A 17,768-nucleotide genomic window follows, 5' to 3' on the forward strand; every position below is an offset into this window, starting at 1 on the left:
TCAGACATAAATGTTGTTTTTTTACCGTGGCAGAAGCTTCATTTGCTGATACCTTACACAGAAAAGAATACCACCTAATGGGGGTGTAGCTCAGTGGTAGAGCATTTGACTGCAGATCAAGAGGTCCCCAGTTCAAATATGGGTACCCCCTTTAGTCATATCAGACATAAGTGGGTTTTTACCGTGGTAGCAGCTTCATTTGCTGATATCTTACACAGAAAAGGATACCACCTAATGGGGGTGTAGCTCAGTGGTAGAGCATTTGACTGCAGATCAAGAGGTCCCCAGTTCAAATCTAGATAACCCTTTTTCAGTTATTTTTAGTGTCAGACATCAATGCGCTTTTACCATGGCAGCAGCTACATTTGCTGATACCCGACACAGAAAAGGATGCTATTGAAAGGGGGTGTAGCTCAGTGGTAGAGCATTTGACTGCAGATCAAGTGGTACCCAGTTCAAATCTGGGTAACCTCTTTTGTAGTATCAGACATAAATGGGTTTTTACCGTGGCAGCAGCTTCATTTGCTGATATCTTACACAGAAAAGGGTATCACCTAACTGGGGTGTAGCTCAGTGGTAGAGCATTTGACTGCAGATCAAGAGGTCCCCAGTTAAAATCTGGGTACCCCATTTTCTAGTATCAGACATAAATGTTTGTTTTTTTTACCGTGGCTGCAGCTTCATTTGCTGATATCTTACACAGAAAAGGATACCACCTAATGGGGGTGTAGCTCAGTGGTAGAGCATTTGACTGCAGATCAAGAGGTCCCCAGTTCAAATCTAGATAACCCTTTTTCAGTTATTTTTAGTGTCAGACATCAATGCGATTTTACCATGGCAGCAGCTACATTTGCTGATACCCGACACAGAAAAGGATGCTATTGAACGGGGGTGTAGCTCAGTGGAAGAGCATTTGACTGCAGATCAAGAGGTACCCAGTTCAAATCTGGGTACCCTCTTTTGTAGTATCAGACATAAATGGGTTTTTACCGTGGCAGCAGCTTCATTTGCTGATATCTTACACAGAAAAGGGTATCACCTAACTGGGGTGTAGCTCAGTGGTAGAGCATTTGACTGCAGATCAAGAGGTCCCCAGTTAAAATCTGGGTACCCCCTTTTCTAGTATCAGACATAAATGGGTTTTTTCCGTGGCAGCAGCTTCATTTGCTGATACCCTACACAGAAAAGGATGCTACTGAAAGGGGGTGTAGCTCAGTGGTAGAGCAATTGACTGCAGATCAAGAGGTCCCCAGTTCAAATCTGGGTACCCCCTTTTGTAGTATCAGACATAAATGGGTTTTTACCGTGGCAGCAGCTTCATTTGCTGATATCTTACACAGAAAAGGGTACCACCTAATGGGGGTGTAGCTCAGTTGTAGAGCATTTGACTGCAGATCAAGAGGTCCCCAGTTCAAATCTGATTACCCTCTTTTGTCGTATCAGACATAAATGCGATTTTACCATGGCAGCAGCTTCATTTGCTGATATCTTACACAGAAAAGAATACCACCTAATGGGGGTGAAGCTCAGTGGTCGAGCGATTGACTGCAGATCAAGAGGTCCCCAGTTCAAATCTGGGTACCCCCTTTTGTAGTATCAGACATAAATGTTTTTTGTTTTTTTTTACCGTGGAAGCAGCTTCATTTGCTGATATCTTACACATAAAAGGATAGCACTTAATGGGGATGTAGCTCAGTGGTAGAGCATTTGACTGCAGATTAAGAGGTCCCCAGTTCAAAGCGGGGTATCCCCTTTTGTAGTATCAGACAAAAATGGGTTTTTGACCGTGGCTGCAGCTTCATTTGCTGATATCTTACACATAAAATGATACCACTTAATGGGGCTGTAGCTCAGTGGTAGAGCATTTGACTGCAGATCAAGAGGTCCCCAGTTCAAATCTGGGTGCCCCCTTTTGTAGTATCAGACATAAATGGGTTTTTACCGTGGCAGCAGCTTCATTTGCTGATATCTTACACAGAAAAGGGTACCGCCTAACTGGGGTGTAGCTCAGTGGTAGAGCATTTGACTGCAGATCAAGAGGTCCCCAGTTCAAATCTGAGTACCCCCTTTTTCAGTTATTTTTTAGTGTCAGACATCAATGCGTTTACCGGCAGCAGCTTCATTTGCTGATACCTTACACAGAAAAAGATACCACCTTTATGGGGGTGTAGCTCAGTGGTAGAGCGTTTGACTGCAGATGAAGAGGTCCCCAGTTCAAATCTAGATAACGATTTTTCTGTTATTTTTAGTGTCAGACATCAATGCGATACCATGGCAGCAGCTACATTTGCTGATACCCTACACAGAAAAGGATGCTATGGAACGGGGGTGTAGCTCAGTGGTAGAGCATTTGACTGCAGATCAAGAGGTCCCCAGTTCAAATCTGGGTACCCCCTTTTGTAGTATTAGACATAAATGGGTTTTTACCGTGGCAGCAGCTTCATTTGCTGATATCTTACACAGAAAAGAGTACCACCTAACTGGGGTGTAGCTCAGTGGTAGAGCATTTGACTGCAGATCAAGAGGTCCCCAGCTCAAATCTAGGCACCCCCTTTTGTTGTATCAGACATAAATGGGTTACCGTGGCAGCAGCTTCATTTGCTGATACCTTACACAAAAAATGATGCTATCTAATGGGGGTCTAGCTCAGTGGTAGAGCATTTGACTGCAGATTAAGAGGTCCCCAGTTGAAATCTGGGTACCCCCTTTTGTAGTATCAGACATAAATGTTTTTTTTTTTACCGTGGCTGCAGCTTCATTTGCTGATATCTTACACAGAAAAGGATTCCACCTGATGGGGGTGTAGCTCAGTGGTATCGCATTTGACTGCAGATCAAGAGGTCCCCAGTTCAAATCTGAGTAACCCCTTTTTCAGTTATTTTTAGTGTCAGACATCAATGCAATTTTACCCTGGCAGCAGCTTCATTTGCTGATATCTTACACAGAAAAGGATAGCACCTAATGGGGGTGTAGCTCAGTGGTAGAGCATTTGACTGCAGATCAAGAGGTCCCCAGTTCAAATCTGGGTACCCCCTTTTTCAGTTATTTTTTAGTGTCAGACATCAATGCGATTTTACCCTGGCAGCAGCTTCATTTGCTGATACCTTACACAGAATAAGATACCACCTTAATGGGGGTGTAGCTCAGTGGTAGAGCATTTGACTGCAGATCAAGAGGTCCCCAGTTCAAATCTGGATACCCACGTTTGTCGTATCAGACATAAATGGGTTTTTACCATGGCAGCAGCTTCATTTGCTGATATCTTACACAGAAAAGAATACCACCTAATGGGGGTGTAGCTCAGTGGTAGAGCATTTGACTGCAGATCAAGAGGTCCCCAGTTCAAATCTCGGTACCCCCTTTTTCAGTTATTTTTTAGTGTCAGACATCAATGCGATTTTACCCTGGCAGCAGCTTCATTTGCTGATACCTTACACAGAAAAGGATACCACTTTAATGGGGGTGTAGCTCAGTGGTAGAGCATTTGACTGCAGATCAAGAGGTCCCCAGTTCAAATCTGGGTACCCCCTTTTGTCGTATCAGACATAAATGGGTTTTTACTGTGGCAGCAGCTTCATTTGCTGATATCTTACACAGAAAAGAGTGCCACCTTATGGGGGTGTAGCTCAGTGGTAGAGCATTTGACTGCAGATCAAGAGGTCCCCAGTTCAAATCTGGATACCCCCTTTTGTCGTATCAGACATAAATGGGTTTTTACCATGGCAGCAGCTTCATTTGCTGATACCTTACACAGAAAAGGATACCACCTTAATGGGGGTGTAGCTCAGTGGTAGAGCATTTGACTGCAGATCAAGAGGTCCCCAGTTCAAATCTGGTTACCCCCTTTTGTCGTTATCAGACATAAATGGGTTTTTAGTGGCAGCAGCTTCATTTGCTGATATCTTACACATAAAATAATACCACTTAATGGGGGTGTAGCTCAGTGGTAGAGCATTTGACTGCAGATTAAGAGGTCCCCAGTTGAAATCTGGGCACCCCCTTTTGTAGTATCAGACATAAATGTTTTTTTTTACCGTGGCTGCAGCTTCATTTGCTGATATCTTACACAGAAAAGGATACCACCTAATGTGGGTGTAGCTCAGTGGTAGCGCATTTGACTGCAGATCAAGAGGTCCCCAGTTCAAATCTGAGTAACCCCTTTTTCAGTTATTTTTAGTGTCAGACATCAATGCAATTTTACCCTGGCAGCAGCTTCATTTGCTGATATCTTACACAGAAAAGGATACCACCTAATGGGGGTGTAGCTCAGTGGTAGAGCATTTGACTGCAGATCAAGAGGTCCCCAGTTCAAATCTGGGTACCCCCTTTTTCAGTTATTTTTTAGTGTCAGACATCAATGCGATTTTACCCTGGCAGCAGCTTCATTTGCTGATACCTTACACAGAATAAGATACCACCTTAATGGGGGTGTAGCTCAGTGGTAGAGCATTTGACTGCAGATCAAGAGGTCCCCAGTTCAAATCTGGATACCCCCTTTTGTCGTATCAGACATAAATGGGTTTTTACCATGGCAGCAGCTTCATTTGCTGATATCTTACACAGAAAAGAATACCACCTAATGGGGGTGTAGCTCAGTGGTAGAGCATTTGACTGCAGATCAAGAGGTCCCCAGTTCAAATCTGGGTACCCCCTTTTTGAGTTATTTTTTAGTGTCAGACATCAATGCGATTTTACCCTGGCAGCAGCTTCATTTGTTGATACCTTACACAGAAAAGGATTCAAATCTGGGTACCCCCTTTTTCAGTTATTTTTTAGTGTCAATGAGGATTTTACTGATATTGTTCGAAAAAAACGGAAAGAACTTATACCAGAAATGAAAGCAGCACGGGAAAGAGGAGATATTGCCTACCTAAAATACGACAAGCTTATAATTCATCCCCATACAAGCACACCCAGACACTTGCACCAACACAACTCATCAATAAAATGAAGGAAGACACAGTACACTTGATGACGACTTTTGACAAATACTAGAATGGAAAATCTATACCCAAACACAAAAAAATTACAAATATTTGATTATACGGAACATAAGACATCTGATCCAGAAAATGGCATTGATCCAGATAAATTTTTATGTAGTAACAACTATGACCTTGCCTGCGAGTACCACACTGATGAGCAATTCAATGTAAATGTAAGTAAGGATTTTCGTGCATTCTCAATCATACATTTTAATAGTAGAAGTCTATATAAAAACTTTACAGAAATTAAAAAATGCTTGAGTAAAATAAATAAATTCCAAATTATAGCCATATCAGAGACATGGCTTGATAATGAGAAAATAAGCGATATAGAAATGGAAGGATATGAATTGTTTACAATGAATAGGGAAAACAGAAGGGGAGGAGGAGTTGCAATATATGTTGATAAGGTTTTCAAATGTAGTAAAATTGAACATCTAACTACTACTGTGGATAATGTAATGGAATGTGTAACTATTGAAGTTCACATAAAAAATATATCAAACGTAATTATAAGTTGTATATATAGGACACCAGGATCATGTCTTGATACATTTAACGATAAGTTAACAGATATCCTTAGTTATACAAATGATAAAAAATTGCGAATATTGTGTGGTGATTTTAACATTGATTTATTAAATCCTAATGGACATCAGAAGACAACTGATTTTATAAATATGATGTATAGTAATAGTTTATTTCCTGTTATTATAAAACCTAGTAGAATAACAATCGATACAGCTACACTAATTGATAATATATTCACAAATAAAATTGACCTTAAAATAGAAAGTGGACTCCTTATTAACGATATAAGTGATCACCTCCTGATCTTTGCAATTTTTTATGATTATTTTGATAAAAAAATGAAGCCGACTACTTACACATTTGAAACTAGAGTAAGAACAACACGCTCCATGGCTGCCTTTAAGTTGGATTTAGAGAAACACAACTGGTCTGAGGTTTATTCAAATAACGATCCTGATATTGCATATAGTGAATTTCAGTCAACCATTATTTCTTTATATAATAAATATTGTCCATCAATTAAAATTACAAGAAAGTATAAAGGTCCAAATAAGACATGGATGACGAAGGGAATACAGAATGCATGCAAAAAGAAAAATAATTTATATAAAAGATTTATTAAATTGAGAACTGTGGAAGCTGAAACAAAGTACAAGATCTATAAAAATAAATTAGCAAATATTATTCGAATAAGAAAAAAAGATTATTACCATGAATTATTAGAACAGAATAAAAGCAATACACAAGAAATATGGAAAACACTAAATCATGTAATTAAAAAAAGTTCTAAAAAAACAAATTTTCCACAATATTTTATAAAAGATAACGATATGGTAATTGATGAAATTTCTGACATAGCTAATAATTTTAATGAATATCTAGTTAACGTGGGCAGTAACTTGGCAAACAAAATCCCAGAGCCAAGAAACAAACGTGAAATAGATAAGAACATTGTAAATAATTCATCCACAATGTTTCTTAATGATGTTAATGATATAGAAGTATTAAATGTTGTGAAAACATTAAAAAATAAAAAGTCTACTGACTGTCTTAACATTGATATGACGTTAGTTAAAAGTATTATGAAATATATTGTACAACCTTTTACATATATTTGTAATTTATCATTTAAAACTGGTATATTTCCATCAAAAATGAAGATAGCCAAAGTAATTCCTGTTCATAAAAGTGGAGAAAGACACACGTTTAATAACTACAGACCAATATCATTGTTGCCACAGTTCTCAAAAATTCTAGAAAAATTATTTTCATATAGACTGGATAATTTTATTGAGAAACATAAGCTCTTAAGTGAAACCCAATATGGGTTTAGAGAAAAACGGACCACCTCAATGGCAGTCATGGAGCTTGTAGAAGCAATATCTACCGAAATAGATAATAAAAAATTTACTGTTGGGATTTTTATGGATTTAAAAAAAGCTTTTGATACTATAGATCATTCTATATTAATGAATAAATTAAATAAATATGGAATAAGAGGTTTAGCTTATAAGTGGATGAAAAGTTATTTGGAAAATAGATATCAGTATGTGCAGTTTAATAATGTACAATCAGAACACATGAAGATCACTCATGGAGTTCCCCAAGGGTCTGTGCTTGGCCCTAAATTATTTATACTGTACATAAATGATATTTGCTATGTCTCAAAAATATTGAAAAGTGTCTTATTTGCTGATGATACAACTTTCTATTGTTCAGGAGAAAACCTGAAGCAGCTTCTGACTACTGTGGAGTATGAATTGAATATAATAAAAAAATGGTTTGATGTAAATAAATTATCATTGAATTTAAATAAAACCAAGTTCATAGTTTTTGGCACTAGACAAATCACTCATCAAGTTAAAATTATGGTGAATTCAATTGAAATAGAAAGGGTGAATGAAAATAAATTCCTTGGAGTTATTATCGATGATAAATTATGTTGGAAGCCACACATAGAAACTGTTAAAAGGAAAATGTCAAAAATTATAGGGACACTCTATAAAAGTAAGGATGTTTTAAACATGAAATCATTATATATATTATATAGTTCATTATTATTACCATATTTGACCTATTGTGTAGAATTATGGGGAATGGCATATAAAACAAATACTAACACCGTTTTCAAATTGCAAAAGAAAGCTATAAGAATTATTAATGGATCAAAATATACAGAACCAACACATCCACTATTTATTAAATTAAATGCAATGAAATTTTATGACTTGGTGGATTTTAAAATAGCACAAATAATGTATAAAGTTTATAACAATTTACTCTGCCACAGTACTCAGAAGTTATTTGAAATTAGACACAGTCCTTATGATATAAGGGGTACAAGTGTGTACAAAAAACCCAAAATAAGAACAAATATTAAGCAAAGGTGTGTATCTGTAAAAGGTGTTGATCTGTGGAATCATCTGGAAATTGCTCTGAAAAATTGTGACTCAATGCTGGAGTTTAAAAAAATGTTTAAAAGTAAAGTTCAAAAAAATTATCTATGTCAGACCAGAATATGAAAAATGTACATGTATGTGTAAATGATCTAGATAGGTATTATGGTATATGTTTAGTAAATTTATGTATATATGTTTTTGGTAAATGTGAATATGTTAAGTGCACTTGTGTATATGTATGTATGTATATGTGTATATGTATATATATATATATAACTTGGATTATATATATCATTTATTATTATTATTATTTTTTTATTTTTTATTTTTTTAATAATTAGTCAATTAAAATTGTATTAATAATGAAATAAGTTTAAATATATTGAGTAAAAGGGGTAGGACTAGATAAGTTTTTAACTTCTTCCTACTCCCTTTTGAACATGTAAGTTATGATTGATTGAATGATTATTTTATTGGGATTTTCTTCTCTTTTGATTGTTGTTGTTTTCTGTTTTATTTCTGCTGTTCATCTGTTTATATGTTCAAATAAATGTACAAAAAAAAAAAAAAAAAAAAAAAAAAAAAAAAGGATACCACTTTAATGGGGGTGTAGCTCAGTTGTAGAGCATTTGACTGCAGATCAAGAGGTCCCCAGTTCAAATCTGGGTACCCCCTTTTGTCGTATCAGACATAAATGGGTTTTTACCGTGGCAGCAGCTTCATTTGCTGATATCTTACACAGAAAAGAATGCCACCTAATGGGGGTGTAGCTCAGTGGTAGAGCATTTGACTGCAGATCAAGAGGTCCCCAGTTCAAATCTGGATACCCCCTTTTGTCGTATCCGACATAAATGGGTTTTTACCATGGCAGCAGCTTCATTTGCTGATACCTTACACAGAAAAGGATACCACCTTAATGGGGGTGTAGCTCAGTGGTAGAGCATTTGACTGCAGATCAAGAGGTCCCCAGTTCAAATCTGGTTACCACCTTTTGTCGTTATCAGACATAAATGGGTTTTTAGTGGCAGCAGCTTCATTTGCTGATATCTTACACATAAAATTATACCACTTAATGGGGTTGTAGCTCAGTGGTAGAGCATTTGACTGCAGATCAAGAGGTCCCCAGTTCAAATCTGGGTGCCCCCTTTTGTAGTATCATACATAAATTAGTTACCGTGGCAGCAGCTTCATTTGCTGATACCTTACACAGAAAAGTCTACCACCTAATGGGGGTGTAGCTCAGTGGTAGAGCATTTGACTGCAGATCAAGAGGTCCTCAGTTCAAATCTGGGTACCCCCTTTAGTCGTATCAGACATAAGTGGGTTTTTACTGTGGCAGCAGCTTCATTTGCTGATATCTTACACAGAAAAGGATACCACCTAATGGGGGTGTAGCTCAGTGTTAGAGCATTTGACTGCAGATCAAGAGGTCCCCAGTTCAAATCTGGGTACCCCTTTTGTAGTATCAGACATAAATGGGTTTTTTTTTTACCGTGGCTGCAGGTTCATTTGCTGATATCTTACACAGAAAAGGATACCACCTAATGGGGCTGTAGCTCAGTGGTAGAGCATTTGACTGCAAATTGAAAGGTCCCCAGTTCAAATCTGGGTACCCCCTTTTGTAGTATCAGACATAAATGTTTTTTTTTTTACTTTACACAAAAAAGAATGCTATCTAACCGGGGTGTAGCTCAGTGGTAGAGCATTTGACTGCAGATCAAGAGGTCCCCAGTTCAAATCTGGGTACCCCCTTTAGTCGTATCAGACATAAGTGGGTATTTACCGTGGCAGCAGCTTCATTTGCTGATATCTTACACAGAAAAGAATACCACTTAATGGGGGTGGAGCTCATTGGTAGAGCATTTGACTGCAGATCAAGAGGTCCCCAGTTCAAATCGAGGTACCCCCTTTTGTCGTATCAGACATAAATGGGTTACCGTGGCAGCAGCTTCATTTGCTGATACCTTACACAAAAAATGATGCTATCTAATGGGGGTGTAGCTCAGTGGTAGAGCATTTGACTGCAGATCAAGAGGTCCCCAGTTAAAATCTGAGTAACCCCTTTTTCAGTTATTTTTAGTGTCAGACATCAATGCGATTTTACCCTGGCAGCAGCTTCATTTGCTGATATCTTACACAGAAAAGGATACCACCTAATGGGGGTGTAGCTCAGTGGTAGAGCATTTGACTGCAGATCAAGAGGTCCCCAGTTCAAATCTGGGTACCCCCTTTTTCAGTTATTTTTTAGTGTCAGACATCAATGCGATTTTACCCTGGCAGCAGCTTCATTTGCTGATACCTTACACAGAATAAGATACCACCTTAATGGGGGTGTAGCTCAGTGGTAGAGCATTTGACTGCAGATCAAGAGGTCCCCAGTTCAAATCTGGATACCCCCTTTTGTCGTATCAGACATAAATGGGTTTTTACCATGGCAGCAGCTTCATTTGCTGATATCTTACACAGAAAAGACTACCACCTAATGGGGGTGTAGCTCAGTGGTAGAGCATTTGACTGCAGATCAAGAGGTCCCCAGTTCAAATCTCTGTATCCCCTTTTTCAGTTATTTTTTAGTGTCAGACATCAATGCGATTTTACCGGCAGCAGCTTCATTTGCTGATACCTTACACAGAAAAGGATACCACTTTAATGGGGGTGTAGCTCAGTGGTAGAGCATTTGACTGCAGATCAAGAGGTCCCCAGTTCAAATCTGGGTACCCCCTTTTGTCGTATCAGACATAAATGGGTTTTTACCGTGGCAGCAGCTTCATTTGCTGATATCTTACACAGAAAAGAATGCCACCTAATGGGGGTGTAGCTCAGTGGTAGAGCATTTGACTGCAGATCAAGAGGTCCCCAGTTCAAATCTGGATACCCCCTTTTGTCGTATCAGACATAAATGGGTTTTTACCATGGCAGCAGCTTCATTTGCTGATACCTTACACAGAAAAGGATACCACCTTAATGGGGGTGTAGCTCAGTGGTAGAGCATTTGACTGCAGATCAAGAGGTCCCCAGTTCAAATCTGGTTACCCCCTTTTGTCGTTATCAGACATAAATGGGTTTTTAGTGGCAGCAGCTTCATTTGCTGATATCTTACACATAAAATAATACCACTTAATGGGGGTGTAGCTCAGTGGTAGAGCATTTGACTGCAGATTAAGAGGTCCCCAGTTGAAATCTGGGCACCCCCTTTTGTAGTATCAGACATAAATGTTTTTTTTTTTTTACCGTGGCTGCAGCTTCATTTGCTGATATATTACACAGAAAAGGATACCACCTAATGTGGGTGTAGCTCAGTGGTAGCGCATTTGACTGCAGATCAAGAGGTCCCCAGTTCAAATCTGAATAACCCCTTTTTCAGTTATTTTTAGTGTCAGACATCAATGCAATTTTACCCTGGCAGCAGCTTCATTTGCTGATATCTTACACAGAAAAGGATACCACCTAATGGGGGTGTAGCTCAGTGGTAGAGCATTTGACTGCAGATCAAGAGGTCCCCAGTTCAAATCTGGGTACCCCCTTTTTCAGTTATTTTTTAGTGTCAGACATCAATGCGATTTTACCCTGGCAGCAGCTTCATTTGCTGATACCTTACACAGAATAGGATACCACTTTAATGGGGGTGTAGCTCAGTGGTAGAGCATTTGACTGCAGATCAAGAGGTCCCCAGTTCAAATCTGGGTACCCCCTTTTGTCGTATCAGACATAAATGGGTTTTTACCGTGGCAGCAGCTTCATTTGGTGATATCTTACACAGAAAAGAATGGCACCTAATGGGGGTGTAGCTTAGTGGTAGAGCATTTGACTGCAGATCAAGAGGTCCCCAGTTCAAATCTAGGTACCCCCTTTTGTAGTATCATACATAAATTAGTTACCGTGGCAGCAGCTTCATTTGCTGATACCTTACACAGAAAAGGCTACCACCTAATGGGGGTGTAGCTCAGTGGTAGAGCATTTGACTGCAGATCAAGAGGTCCTCAGTTCAAATCTGGGTACCCCCTTTAGTCGTATCAGACATAAGTGTGTTTTTACCGTGGCTGCAGGTTCATTTGCTGATATCTTACACAGAAAAGGATACCACCTAATGGGGCTGTAGCTCAGTGGTAGAGCGTTTGACTGCAAATTGAAAGGTCCCCAGTTCAAATCTGGGTACCCCCTTTTGTAGTATCAGACATAAATGTTTTTTTTTTACCCTGGCAGCAGCTTCATTTGCTGATACCTTACACAGAAAAAGATACCACCTTAATGGGGGTGTAGCTCAGTGGTAGACCATTAGACTGCAGATCAAGCGGTCCCCAGTTCAAATCTGGGTACCCCCTTATTCAGTTATTTTTAGTGTCAGACATCAATGCGATTTTACCCTGGCAGCAGCTTCATTTGCTGATACCTTACACAGAAAAAGATGCCACCTTAATGGGGTGTAGCTCAGTGGTAGAGCATTTGACTGCAGATCAGGAGGTCCCCAGTTCAAATCTAACTACCTCCTTTTGTAGTATCATTCATAATTTGGTTACCGTGGCAGCAGCTTCATTTGCTGATACTTTACACAAAAAAGAATGCTATCTAACGGGGGTGTAGCTCAGTGGTAGAGCATTTGACTGCAGATCAAGAGGTCCCCAGTTCAAATCTGGGTACCCCCTTTAGTCGTATCAGACATAAGTGGGTATTTACCGTGGCAGCAGCTTCATTTGCTGATATCTTACACAGAAAAGAATACCACCTAATGGGGGTGGAGCTCATTGGTAGAGCATTTGACTGCAGATCAAGAGGTCCCCAGTTCAAATCAAGGTACCCCCTTTTGTCGTATCAGACATAAATGGGTTACCGTGGCAGCAGCTTCATTTGCTGATACCTTACACAAAAAATGATGCTATCTAATGGGGGTGTAGCTCAGTGGTAGAGCATTTGACTGCAGATCAAGAGGTCCCCAGTTAAAATCTGAGTAACCCCTTTTTCAGTTATTTTTAGTGTCAGACATCAATGCGATTTTACCCTGGCAGCAGCTTCATTTGCTGATATCTTACACAGAAAAGGATAGCACCTAATGGGGGTGTAGCTCAGTGGTAGAGCATTTGACTGCAGATCAAGAGGTCCCCAGTTCAAATCTGGGTACCCCCTTTTTCAGTTATTTTTTAGTGTCAGACATCAATGCGATTTTACCCTGGCAGCAGCTTCATTTGCTGATACCTTACACAGAATAAGATACCACCTTAATGGGGGTGTAGCTCAGTGGTAGAGCATTTGACTGCAGATCAAGAGGTCCCCAGTTCAAATCTGGATACCCCCTTTTGTCGTATCAGACATAAATGGGTTTTTACCATGGCAGCAGCTTCATTTGCTGATATCTTACACAGAAAAGACTACCACCTATTGGGGGTGTAGCTCAGTGGTAGAGCATTTGACTGCAGATCAAGAGGTCCCCAGTTCAAATCTCTGTACCCCCTTTTTCAGTTATTTTTTAGTGTCAGACATCAATGCGATTTTACCCTGGCAGCAGCTTCATTTGCTGATACCTTACACAGAAAAGGATACCACTTTAATGGGGGTGTAGCTCAGTGGTAGAGCATTTGACTGCAGATCAAGAGGTCCCCAGTTCAAAACTGGGTACCCCCTTTTGTCGTATCAGACATAAATGGGTTTTTACCGTGGCAGCAGCTTCATTTGCTGATATCTTACACAGAAAAGAATACCACCTAATGGGGGTGTAGCTCAGTGGTAGAGCATTTGACTGCAGATCAAGAGGTCCCCAGTTCAAATCTGGATACCCCCTTTTGTCGTATCAGACATAAATGGGTTTTTACCATGGCAGCAGCTTCATTTGCTGATACCTTACACAGAAAAGGATACCACCTTAATGGGGGTGTAGCTCAGTGGTAGAGCATTTGACTGCAGATCAAGAGGTCCCCAGTTCAAATCTGGTTACCCCCTTTTGTCGTTATCAGACATAAATGGGTTTTTAGTGGCAGCAGCTTTATTTGCTGATATCTTACACATAAAATAATACCACTTAATGGGGGTGTAGCTCAGTGGTAGAGCATTTGACTGCAGATTCAGAGGTCCCCAGTTGAAATCTGGGTACCCCCTTTTGTAGTATCAGACATAAATGTTTTTTTTTTTTACCGTGGCTGCAGCTTCATTTGCTGATATCTTACACAGAAAAGGATACCACCTAATGTGGGTGTAGCTCAGTGGTAGCGCATTTGACTGCAGATCAAGAGGTCCCCAGTTCAAATCTGTGTAAACCCTTTTTCAGTTATTTTTAGTGTCAGACATCAATGCAATTTTACCCTGGCAGCAGCTTCATTTGCCGATATCTTACACAGAAAAGGATACCACCTAATGGGGGTGTAGCTCAGTGGTAGAGCATTTGACTGCAGATCAAGAGGTCCCCAGTTCAAATCTGGGTACCCCCTTATTCAGTTATTTTTTAGTGTCAGACATCAATGCGATTTTACCCTGGCAGCAGCTTCATTTGCTGATACCTTACACAGAATAAGATACCACCTTAATGGGGGTGTAGCTCAGTGGTAGAGCATTTGACTGCAGATCAAGAGGTCCCCAGTTCAAATCTGGATACCCCCTTTTGTCGTATCAGACATAAATGGGTTTTTACCATGGCAGCAGCTTCATTTGCTGATATCTTACACAGAAAAGAATACCACCTAATGGGGGTGTAGCTCAGTGGTAGAGCATTTGACTGCAGATCAAGAGGTCCCCAGTTCAAATCTGGGTACCCCATTTTTCAGTTATTTTTTAGTGTCAGACATCAATGCGATTTTACCCTGGCAGCAGCTTCATTTGCTGACACCTTACACAGAAAAGGATACCACTTTAATGGGGGTGTAGCTCAGTGGTAGAGCATTTGACTGCAGATCAAGAGGTCCCCAGTTCAAATCTGGGTACCCCCTTTTGTCGTATCAGACATAAATGGGTTTTTACCGTGGCAGCAGCTTCATTTGCTGATATCTTACACAGAAAAGAATGCCACCTAATGGGGGTGTAGCTCAGTGGTATAGCATTTGACTGCAGATCAAGAGGTCCCCAGTTCAAATCTGGTTACCCCCTTTTGTCGTTATCAGACATAAATGGGTTTTTAGTGGCAGCAGCTTCATTTGCTGATATCTTACACAGAAAAGGATACCACCTAATGGGGGTGTAGCTCAGTGTTAGAGCATTTGACTGCAGATCAAGAGGTCCCCAGTTCAAATCTGGGTACCCCCTTTTGTAGTATCAGACATAAATGGGTTTTTTTTTTACCGTGGCTGCAGGTTCATTTGCTGATATCTTACACAGAAAAGGATACCACCTAATGGGGCTGTTGCTCAGTGGTAGAGCATTTGACTGTAAATTGAAAGGTCCCCAGTTCAAATCTGGGTACCCCCTTTTTCAGTTATTTTTTAGTGTCATACATCAATGCGATTTTACCCTGGCAGCAGCTTCATTTGCTGATACCTTACACAGAAAAAGATACCACCTAATTGGGGGTGTAGCTCAGTGGTAGACCATTAGACTGCAGATCAAGAGGTCCCCAGTTCAAATCTGGGTACCCCCTTATTCAGTTATTTTTAGTGTCAGACATCAATGCGATTTTACCCTGGCAGCAGCTTCATTTGCTGATACCTTACACAGAAAAAGATGACACCTAAATGGGGGTGTAGCTCAGTGGTAGAGCATTTGACTGCAGATCAGGAGGTCCCCAGTTCAAATCTAACTACCTCCTTTTGTAGTATCATACATAATTTGGTTACCGTGGCAGCAGCTTCATTTGCTGATACTTTACACAAAAAAGAATGCTATCTAACGGGGGTGTAGCTCAGTGGTAGAGCATTTGACTGCAGATCAAGAGGTCCCCAGTTCAAATCTGGGTACCCCATTTAGTCGTATCAGACATAAGTGGGTATTTACCGTGGCAGCAGCTTCATTTGCTGATATCTTACACAGAAAAGAATACCACCTAATGGGGGTGGAGCTCATTGGTAGAGCATTTGACTGCAGATCAAGAGGTCCCCAGTTCAAATCGAGGTACCCCCTTTTGTCGTATCAGACATAAATGGGTTACCGTGGCAGCAGCTTCATTTGCTGATACCTTACACAAAAAATGATGCTATCTAATGGGGGTGTAGCTCAGTGGTAGAGCATTTGACTGCAGATCAAGAGGTCCCCAGTTCAAATCTGGGTACCCCCTTTTTCAGTTATTTTTAGTGTCAGACATCAATGCGATTTTACCCTGGCAGAAGCTTCATTTGCTGATACCTTACACAGAATAAGATACCACCTTAATGGGGGTGTAGCTCAGTGGTAGAGCATTTGACTGCAGATCAAGAGGTCCCCAGTTCAAATCTGGATACCCCCTTTTGTCGTATCAGACATAAATGGGTTTTTACCATGGCAGCAGCTTCATTTGCTGATATCTTACACAGAAAAGAATACCACCTAATGGGGGTGTAGCTCAGTGGTAGAGCATTTGACTGCAGATCAAGAGGTCCCCAGTTCAAATCTGGGTACCCCTTTTTTCAGTTATTTTTTAGTGTCAGACATCAATGCGATTTTACGCTGGCAGCAGCTTCATTTGCTGATACCTTACACAGAAAAGGATACCACTTTAATGGGGGTGTAGCTCAGTGGTAGAGCATTTGACTGCAGATCAAGAGGTCCCCAGTTCAAATCTGGGTACCCCCTTTTTCAGTTATTTTTTAGTGTCATACATCAATGCGATTTTACCCTGGCAGCAGCTTCATTTGCTGATACCTTACACAGAAAAAGATACCACCTTAATGGGGGTGTAGCTCAGTGGTAGAGCATTTGACTGCAGATCAGGAGGTCCCCAGTTCAAATCTAACTACCTCCTTTTGTAGTATCATACATAATTTGGTTACCGTGGCAGCAGCTTCATTTGCTGATACTTTACACAAAAAAGAATGCTATCTAACGGGGGTGTAGCTCAGTGGTAGAGCATTTGACTGCAGATCAAGAGGTCCCCAGTTCAAATCTGGGTACCCCATTTAGTCGTATCAGACATAAGTGGGTATTTACCGTGGCAGCAGCTTCATTTGCTGATATCTTACACAGAAAAGAATACCACCTAATGGGGGTGGAGCTCATTGGTAGAGCATTTGACTGCAGATCAAGAGGTCCCCAGTTCAAATCGAGGTACCCCCTTTTGTCGCATCAGACATAAATGGGTTACCGTGGCAGCAGCTTCATTTGCTGATACCTTACACAAAAAATGATGCTATCTAATGGGGGTGTAGCTCAGTGGTAGAGCATTTGACTGCAGATCAAGAGGTCCCCAGTTAAAATCTGAGTAACCCCTTTTTCAGTTATTTTTAGTGTCAGACATCAATGCGATTTTACCCTGGCAGCAGCTTCATTTGCTGATATCTTACACAGAAAAGGATACCACCTAATGGGGGTGTAGCTCAGTGGTAGAGCATTTGACTGCAGATCAAGAGGTCCCCAGTTCAAATCTGAGTACCCCCTTTTTCAGTTATTTTTTAGTGTCAGACATCAATGCGATTTTACCCTGGCAGCAGCTTCATTTGCTGATACCTTACACAGAAAAAGATACCACCTGAATGGGGGTGTAGCTCAGTGGTAGAGCATTTGACTGCAGATCAAGAGGTCCCCAGTTCAAAATCTAGATAACGCTTTTTCTGTTATTTTTAGTGTCAGACATCAATGCGATTTTACCATGGCAGCAGCTACATTTGCTGATACCCTACACAGAAAAGGATGCTATTGAACGGGGGTGTAGCTCAGTGGTAGAGCATTTGACTGCAGATCAAGAGGTCCCCAGTTCAAATCTGGGTACCCCCTTTTGTAGTATCAGACATAAATGGGTTTTTACCGT

At 40.3% G+C, this 17,768-nt stretch overlaps 70 non-coding genes across 70 annotated transcripts; all 70 read left to right on the forward strand.

The window, feature by feature from the left end:
• Window positions 1–79: 79 nt before the first annotated feature.
• On the forward strand, window positions 80–151 carry trnac-gca (transfer RNA cysteine (anticodon GCA)). The gene has a single exon. It is a non-coding gene; the product is annotated as a tRNA-Cys (tRNA).
• A 251-nt stretch (window positions 152–402) lies between these two features.
• Window positions 403–474, forward strand: trnac-gca (transfer RNA cysteine (anticodon GCA)). Its single transcript has one exon. It is a non-coding gene; the product is annotated as a tRNA-Cys (tRNA).
• An 85-nt stretch (window positions 475–559) lies between these two features.
• Window positions 560–631, forward strand: trnac-gca (transfer RNA cysteine (anticodon GCA)). The gene has a single exon. It is a non-coding gene; the product is annotated as a tRNA-Cys (tRNA).
• A 256-nt stretch (window positions 632–887) lies between these two features.
• Window positions 888–959, forward strand: trnac-gca (transfer RNA cysteine (anticodon GCA)). The gene has a single exon. It is a non-coding gene; the product is annotated as a tRNA-Cys (tRNA).
• An 85-nt stretch (window positions 960–1,044) lies between these two features.
• On the forward strand, window positions 1,045–1,116 carry trnac-gca (transfer RNA cysteine (anticodon GCA)). Its single transcript has one exon. It is a non-coding gene; the product is annotated as a tRNA-Cys (tRNA).
• Window positions 1,117–1,201: 85 nt separating this feature from the next.
• Window positions 1,202–1,273, forward strand: trnac-gca (transfer RNA cysteine (anticodon GCA)). The gene has a single exon. It is a non-coding gene; the product is annotated as a tRNA-Cys (tRNA).
• Window positions 1,274–1,515: 242 nt separating this feature from the next.
• trnac-gca (transfer RNA cysteine (anticodon GCA)) lies at window positions 1,516–1,587 on the forward strand. The gene has a single exon. It is a non-coding gene; the product is annotated as a tRNA-Cys (tRNA).
• Window positions 1,588–1,681: 94 nt separating this feature from the next.
• Window positions 1,682–1,753, forward strand: trnac-gca (transfer RNA cysteine (anticodon GCA)). The gene has a single exon. It is a non-coding gene; the product is annotated as a tRNA-Cys (tRNA).
• Window positions 1,754–1,839: 86 nt separating this feature from the next.
• On the forward strand, window positions 1,840–1,911 carry trnac-gca (transfer RNA cysteine (anticodon GCA)). Its single transcript has one exon. It is a non-coding gene; the product is annotated as a tRNA-Cys (tRNA).
• An 85-nt stretch (window positions 1,912–1,996) lies between these two features.
• trnac-gca (transfer RNA cysteine (anticodon GCA)) lies at window positions 1,997–2,068 on the forward strand. The gene has a single exon. It is a non-coding gene; the product is annotated as a tRNA-Cys (tRNA).
• Window positions 2,069–2,324: 256 nt separating this feature from the next.
• trnac-gca (transfer RNA cysteine (anticodon GCA)) lies at window positions 2,325–2,396 on the forward strand. Its single transcript has one exon. It is a non-coding gene; the product is annotated as a tRNA-Cys (tRNA).
• Window positions 2,397–2,481: 85 nt separating this feature from the next.
• On the forward strand, window positions 2,482–2,553 carry trnac-gca (transfer RNA cysteine (anticodon GCA)). The gene has a single exon. It is a non-coding gene; the product is annotated as a tRNA-Cys (tRNA).
• An 82-nt stretch (window positions 2,554–2,635) lies between these two features.
• On the forward strand, window positions 2,636–2,707 carry trnac-gca (transfer RNA cysteine (anticodon GCA)). The gene has a single exon. It is a non-coding gene; the product is annotated as a tRNA-Cys (tRNA).
• Window positions 2,708–2,963: 256 nt separating this feature from the next.
• On the forward strand, window positions 2,964–3,035 carry trnac-gca (transfer RNA cysteine (anticodon GCA)). The gene has a single exon. It is a non-coding gene; the product is annotated as a tRNA-Cys (tRNA).
• Window positions 3,036–3,132: 97 nt separating this feature from the next.
• On the forward strand, window positions 3,133–3,204 carry trnac-gca (transfer RNA cysteine (anticodon GCA)). Its single transcript has one exon. It is a non-coding gene; the product is annotated as a tRNA-Cys (tRNA).
• Window positions 3,205–3,289: 85 nt separating this feature from the next.
• Window positions 3,290–3,361, forward strand: trnac-gca (transfer RNA cysteine (anticodon GCA)). The gene has a single exon. It is a non-coding gene; the product is annotated as a tRNA-Cys (tRNA).
• A 97-nt stretch (window positions 3,362–3,458) lies between these two features.
• On the forward strand, window positions 3,459–3,530 carry trnac-gca (transfer RNA cysteine (anticodon GCA)). The gene has a single exon. It is a non-coding gene; the product is annotated as a tRNA-Cys (tRNA).
• Window positions 3,531–3,615: 85 nt separating this feature from the next.
• trnac-gca (transfer RNA cysteine (anticodon GCA)) lies at window positions 3,616–3,687 on the forward strand. Its single transcript has one exon. It is a non-coding gene; the product is annotated as a tRNA-Cys (tRNA).
• Window positions 3,688–3,773: 86 nt separating this feature from the next.
• trnac-gca (transfer RNA cysteine (anticodon GCA)) lies at window positions 3,774–3,845 on the forward strand. Its single transcript has one exon. It is a non-coding gene; the product is annotated as a tRNA-Cys (tRNA).
• Window positions 3,846–3,929: 84 nt separating this feature from the next.
• On the forward strand, window positions 3,930–4,001 carry trnac-gca (transfer RNA cysteine (anticodon GCA)). The gene has a single exon. It is a non-coding gene; the product is annotated as a tRNA-Cys (tRNA).
• A 254-nt stretch (window positions 4,002–4,255) lies between these two features.
• On the forward strand, window positions 4,256–4,327 carry trnac-gca (transfer RNA cysteine (anticodon GCA)). Its single transcript has one exon. It is a non-coding gene; the product is annotated as a tRNA-Cys (tRNA).
• Window positions 4,328–4,424: 97 nt separating this feature from the next.
• trnac-gca (transfer RNA cysteine (anticodon GCA)) lies at window positions 4,425–4,496 on the forward strand. Its single transcript has one exon. It is a non-coding gene; the product is annotated as a tRNA-Cys (tRNA).
• Window positions 4,497–4,581: 85 nt separating this feature from the next.
• On the forward strand, window positions 4,582–4,653 carry trnac-gca (transfer RNA cysteine (anticodon GCA)). Its single transcript has one exon. It is a non-coding gene; the product is annotated as a tRNA-Cys (tRNA).
• Window positions 4,654–8,518: 3,865 nt separating this feature from the next.
• Window positions 8,519–8,590, forward strand: trnac-gca (transfer RNA cysteine (anticodon GCA)). The gene has a single exon. It is a non-coding gene; the product is annotated as a tRNA-Cys (tRNA).
• An 85-nt stretch (window positions 8,591–8,675) lies between these two features.
• On the forward strand, window positions 8,676–8,747 carry trnac-gca (transfer RNA cysteine (anticodon GCA)). Its single transcript has one exon. It is a non-coding gene; the product is annotated as a tRNA-Cys (tRNA).
• Window positions 8,748–8,833: 86 nt separating this feature from the next.
• On the forward strand, window positions 8,834–8,905 carry trnac-gca (transfer RNA cysteine (anticodon GCA)). Its single transcript has one exon. It is a non-coding gene; the product is annotated as a tRNA-Cys (tRNA).
• An 84-nt stretch (window positions 8,906–8,989) lies between these two features.
• On the forward strand, window positions 8,990–9,061 carry trnac-gca (transfer RNA cysteine (anticodon GCA)). Its single transcript has one exon. It is a non-coding gene; the product is annotated as a tRNA-Cys (tRNA).
• An 82-nt stretch (window positions 9,062–9,143) lies between these two features.
• On the forward strand, window positions 9,144–9,215 carry trnac-gca (transfer RNA cysteine (anticodon GCA)). The gene has a single exon. It is a non-coding gene; the product is annotated as a tRNA-Cys (tRNA).
• Window positions 9,216–9,300: 85 nt separating this feature from the next.
• trnac-gca (transfer RNA cysteine (anticodon GCA)) lies at window positions 9,301–9,372 on the forward strand. The gene has a single exon. It is a non-coding gene; the product is annotated as a tRNA-Cys (tRNA).
• An 89-nt stretch (window positions 9,373–9,461) lies between these two features.
• trnac-gca (transfer RNA cysteine (anticodon GCA)) lies at window positions 9,462–9,533 on the forward strand. Its single transcript has one exon. It is a non-coding gene; the product is annotated as a tRNA-Cys (tRNA).
• A 62-nt stretch (window positions 9,534–9,595) lies between these two features.
• Window positions 9,596–9,667, forward strand: trnac-gca (transfer RNA cysteine (anticodon GCA)). The gene has a single exon. It is a non-coding gene; the product is annotated as a tRNA-Cys (tRNA).
• Window positions 9,668–9,906: 239 nt separating this feature from the next.
• Window positions 9,907–9,978, forward strand: trnac-gca (transfer RNA cysteine (anticodon GCA)). The gene has a single exon. It is a non-coding gene; the product is annotated as a tRNA-Cys (tRNA).
• A 95-nt stretch (window positions 9,979–10,073) lies between these two features.
• trnac-gca (transfer RNA cysteine (anticodon GCA)) lies at window positions 10,074–10,145 on the forward strand. Its single transcript has one exon. It is a non-coding gene; the product is annotated as a tRNA-Cys (tRNA).
• A 97-nt stretch (window positions 10,146–10,242) lies between these two features.
• On the forward strand, window positions 10,243–10,314 carry trnac-gca (transfer RNA cysteine (anticodon GCA)). The gene has a single exon. It is a non-coding gene; the product is annotated as a tRNA-Cys (tRNA).
• An 85-nt stretch (window positions 10,315–10,399) lies between these two features.
• Window positions 10,400–10,471, forward strand: trnac-gca (transfer RNA cysteine (anticodon GCA)). Its single transcript has one exon. It is a non-coding gene; the product is annotated as a tRNA-Cys (tRNA).
• Window positions 10,472–10,566: 95 nt separating this feature from the next.
• On the forward strand, window positions 10,567–10,638 carry trnac-gca (transfer RNA cysteine (anticodon GCA)). Its single transcript has one exon. It is a non-coding gene; the product is annotated as a tRNA-Cys (tRNA).
• An 85-nt stretch (window positions 10,639–10,723) lies between these two features.
• trnac-gca (transfer RNA cysteine (anticodon GCA)) lies at window positions 10,724–10,795 on the forward strand. Its single transcript has one exon. It is a non-coding gene; the product is annotated as a tRNA-Cys (tRNA).
• An 86-nt stretch (window positions 10,796–10,881) lies between these two features.
• trnac-gca (transfer RNA cysteine (anticodon GCA)) lies at window positions 10,882–10,953 on the forward strand. The gene has a single exon. It is a non-coding gene; the product is annotated as a tRNA-Cys (tRNA).
• An 84-nt stretch (window positions 10,954–11,037) lies between these two features.
• Window positions 11,038–11,109, forward strand: trnac-gca (transfer RNA cysteine (anticodon GCA)). Its single transcript has one exon. It is a non-coding gene; the product is annotated as a tRNA-Cys (tRNA).
• Window positions 11,110–11,367: 258 nt separating this feature from the next.
• trnac-gca (transfer RNA cysteine (anticodon GCA)) lies at window positions 11,368–11,439 on the forward strand. The gene has a single exon. It is a non-coding gene; the product is annotated as a tRNA-Cys (tRNA).
• A 97-nt stretch (window positions 11,440–11,536) lies between these two features.
• Window positions 11,537–11,608, forward strand: trnac-gca (transfer RNA cysteine (anticodon GCA)). Its single transcript has one exon. It is a non-coding gene; the product is annotated as a tRNA-Cys (tRNA).
• An 85-nt stretch (window positions 11,609–11,693) lies between these two features.
• Window positions 11,694–11,765, forward strand: trnac-gca (transfer RNA cysteine (anticodon GCA)). Its single transcript has one exon. It is a non-coding gene; the product is annotated as a tRNA-Cys (tRNA).
• An 82-nt stretch (window positions 11,766–11,847) lies between these two features.
• On the forward strand, window positions 11,848–11,919 carry trnac-gca (transfer RNA cysteine (anticodon GCA)). The gene has a single exon. It is a non-coding gene; the product is annotated as a tRNA-Cys (tRNA).
• An 85-nt stretch (window positions 11,920–12,004) lies between these two features.
• trnac-gca (transfer RNA cysteine (anticodon GCA)) lies at window positions 12,005–12,076 on the forward strand. The gene has a single exon. It is a non-coding gene; the product is annotated as a tRNA-Cys (tRNA).
• Window positions 12,077–12,165: 89 nt separating this feature from the next.
• On the forward strand, window positions 12,166–12,237 carry trnac-gca (transfer RNA cysteine (anticodon GCA)). The gene has a single exon. It is a non-coding gene; the product is annotated as a tRNA-Cys (tRNA).
• Window positions 12,238–12,486: 249 nt separating this feature from the next.
• Window positions 12,487–12,558, forward strand: trnac-gca (transfer RNA cysteine (anticodon GCA)). The gene has a single exon. It is a non-coding gene; the product is annotated as a tRNA-Cys (tRNA).
• Window positions 12,559–12,797: 239 nt separating this feature from the next.
• Window positions 12,798–12,869, forward strand: trnac-gca (transfer RNA cysteine (anticodon GCA)). Its single transcript has one exon. It is a non-coding gene; the product is annotated as a tRNA-Cys (tRNA).
• A 95-nt stretch (window positions 12,870–12,964) lies between these two features.
• trnac-gca (transfer RNA cysteine (anticodon GCA)) lies at window positions 12,965–13,036 on the forward strand. The gene has a single exon. It is a non-coding gene; the product is annotated as a tRNA-Cys (tRNA).
• A 97-nt stretch (window positions 13,037–13,133) lies between these two features.
• Window positions 13,134–13,205, forward strand: trnac-gca (transfer RNA cysteine (anticodon GCA)). Its single transcript has one exon. It is a non-coding gene; the product is annotated as a tRNA-Cys (tRNA).
• An 85-nt stretch (window positions 13,206–13,290) lies between these two features.
• trnac-gca (transfer RNA cysteine (anticodon GCA)) lies at window positions 13,291–13,362 on the forward strand. Its single transcript has one exon. It is a non-coding gene; the product is annotated as a tRNA-Cys (tRNA).
• Window positions 13,363–13,459: 97 nt separating this feature from the next.
• On the forward strand, window positions 13,460–13,531 carry trnac-gca (transfer RNA cysteine (anticodon GCA)). The gene has a single exon. It is a non-coding gene; the product is annotated as a tRNA-Cys (tRNA).
• An 85-nt stretch (window positions 13,532–13,616) lies between these two features.
• On the forward strand, window positions 13,617–13,688 carry trnac-gca (transfer RNA cysteine (anticodon GCA)). Its single transcript has one exon. It is a non-coding gene; the product is annotated as a tRNA-Cys (tRNA).
• Window positions 13,689–13,774: 86 nt separating this feature from the next.
• trnac-gca (transfer RNA cysteine (anticodon GCA)) lies at window positions 13,775–13,846 on the forward strand. The gene has a single exon. It is a non-coding gene; the product is annotated as a tRNA-Cys (tRNA).
• Window positions 13,847–13,930: 84 nt separating this feature from the next.
• Window positions 13,931–14,002, forward strand: trnac-gca (transfer RNA cysteine (anticodon GCA)). The gene has a single exon. It is a non-coding gene; the product is annotated as a tRNA-Cys (tRNA).
• A 257-nt stretch (window positions 14,003–14,259) lies between these two features.
• Window positions 14,260–14,331, forward strand: trnac-gca (transfer RNA cysteine (anticodon GCA)). The gene has a single exon. It is a non-coding gene; the product is annotated as a tRNA-Cys (tRNA).
• Window positions 14,332–14,428: 97 nt separating this feature from the next.
• On the forward strand, window positions 14,429–14,500 carry trnac-gca (transfer RNA cysteine (anticodon GCA)). Its single transcript has one exon. It is a non-coding gene; the product is annotated as a tRNA-Cys (tRNA).
• Window positions 14,501–14,584: 84 nt separating this feature from the next.
• On the forward strand, window positions 14,585–14,657 carry trnac-gca (transfer RNA cysteine (anticodon GCA)). Its single transcript has one exon. It is a non-coding gene; the product is annotated as a tRNA-Cys (tRNA).
• Window positions 14,658–14,754: 97 nt separating this feature from the next.
• trnac-gca (transfer RNA cysteine (anticodon GCA)) lies at window positions 14,755–14,826 on the forward strand. The gene has a single exon. It is a non-coding gene; the product is annotated as a tRNA-Cys (tRNA).
• Window positions 14,827–14,911: 85 nt separating this feature from the next.
• On the forward strand, window positions 14,912–14,983 carry trnac-gca (transfer RNA cysteine (anticodon GCA)). Its single transcript has one exon. It is a non-coding gene; the product is annotated as a tRNA-Cys (tRNA).
• An 84-nt stretch (window positions 14,984–15,067) lies between these two features.
• trnac-gca (transfer RNA cysteine (anticodon GCA)) lies at window positions 15,068–15,139 on the forward strand. Its single transcript has one exon. It is a non-coding gene; the product is annotated as a tRNA-Cys (tRNA).
• Window positions 15,140–15,398: 259 nt separating this feature from the next.
• On the forward strand, window positions 15,399–15,470 carry trnac-gca (transfer RNA cysteine (anticodon GCA)). Its single transcript has one exon. It is a non-coding gene; the product is annotated as a tRNA-Cys (tRNA).
• Window positions 15,471–15,720: 250 nt separating this feature from the next.
• Window positions 15,721–15,792, forward strand: trnac-gca (transfer RNA cysteine (anticodon GCA)). Its single transcript has one exon. It is a non-coding gene; the product is annotated as a tRNA-Cys (tRNA).
• Window positions 15,793–16,031: 239 nt separating this feature from the next.
• trnac-gca (transfer RNA cysteine (anticodon GCA)) lies at window positions 16,032–16,103 on the forward strand. The gene has a single exon. It is a non-coding gene; the product is annotated as a tRNA-Cys (tRNA).
• Window positions 16,104–16,199: 96 nt separating this feature from the next.
• Window positions 16,200–16,271, forward strand: trnac-gca (transfer RNA cysteine (anticodon GCA)). Its single transcript has one exon. It is a non-coding gene; the product is annotated as a tRNA-Cys (tRNA).
• Window positions 16,272–16,356: 85 nt separating this feature from the next.
• trnac-gca (transfer RNA cysteine (anticodon GCA)) lies at window positions 16,357–16,428 on the forward strand. The gene has a single exon. It is a non-coding gene; the product is annotated as a tRNA-Cys (tRNA).
• Window positions 16,429–16,525: 97 nt separating this feature from the next.
• Window positions 16,526–16,597, forward strand: trnac-gca (transfer RNA cysteine (anticodon GCA)). Its single transcript has one exon. It is a non-coding gene; the product is annotated as a tRNA-Cys (tRNA).
• A 251-nt stretch (window positions 16,598–16,848) lies between these two features.
• On the forward strand, window positions 16,849–16,920 carry trnac-gca (transfer RNA cysteine (anticodon GCA)). The gene has a single exon. It is a non-coding gene; the product is annotated as a tRNA-Cys (tRNA).
• Window positions 16,921–17,159: 239 nt separating this feature from the next.
• trnac-gca (transfer RNA cysteine (anticodon GCA)) lies at window positions 17,160–17,231 on the forward strand. Its single transcript has one exon. It is a non-coding gene; the product is annotated as a tRNA-Cys (tRNA).
• Window positions 17,232–17,326: 95 nt separating this feature from the next.
• trnac-gca (transfer RNA cysteine (anticodon GCA)) lies at window positions 17,327–17,398 on the forward strand. The gene has a single exon. It is a non-coding gene; the product is annotated as a tRNA-Cys (tRNA).
• A 264-nt stretch (window positions 17,399–17,662) lies between these two features.
• Window positions 17,663–17,734, forward strand: trnac-gca (transfer RNA cysteine (anticodon GCA)). The gene has a single exon. It is a non-coding gene; the product is annotated as a tRNA-Cys (tRNA).
• The last annotated feature ends 34 nt before the right edge of the window (window positions 17,735–17,768 follow it).

The sequence above is a fragment of the Festucalex cinctus genome, chromosome 1 (assembly GCF_051991245.1).
Source record: "Festucalex cinctus isolate MCC-2025b chromosome 1, RoL_Fcin_1.0, whole genome shotgun sequence".
In the NCBI taxonomy this organism is placed as follows: domain Eukaryota; kingdom Metazoa; phylum Chordata; class Actinopteri; order Syngnathiformes; family Syngnathidae; genus Festucalex; species Festucalex cinctus.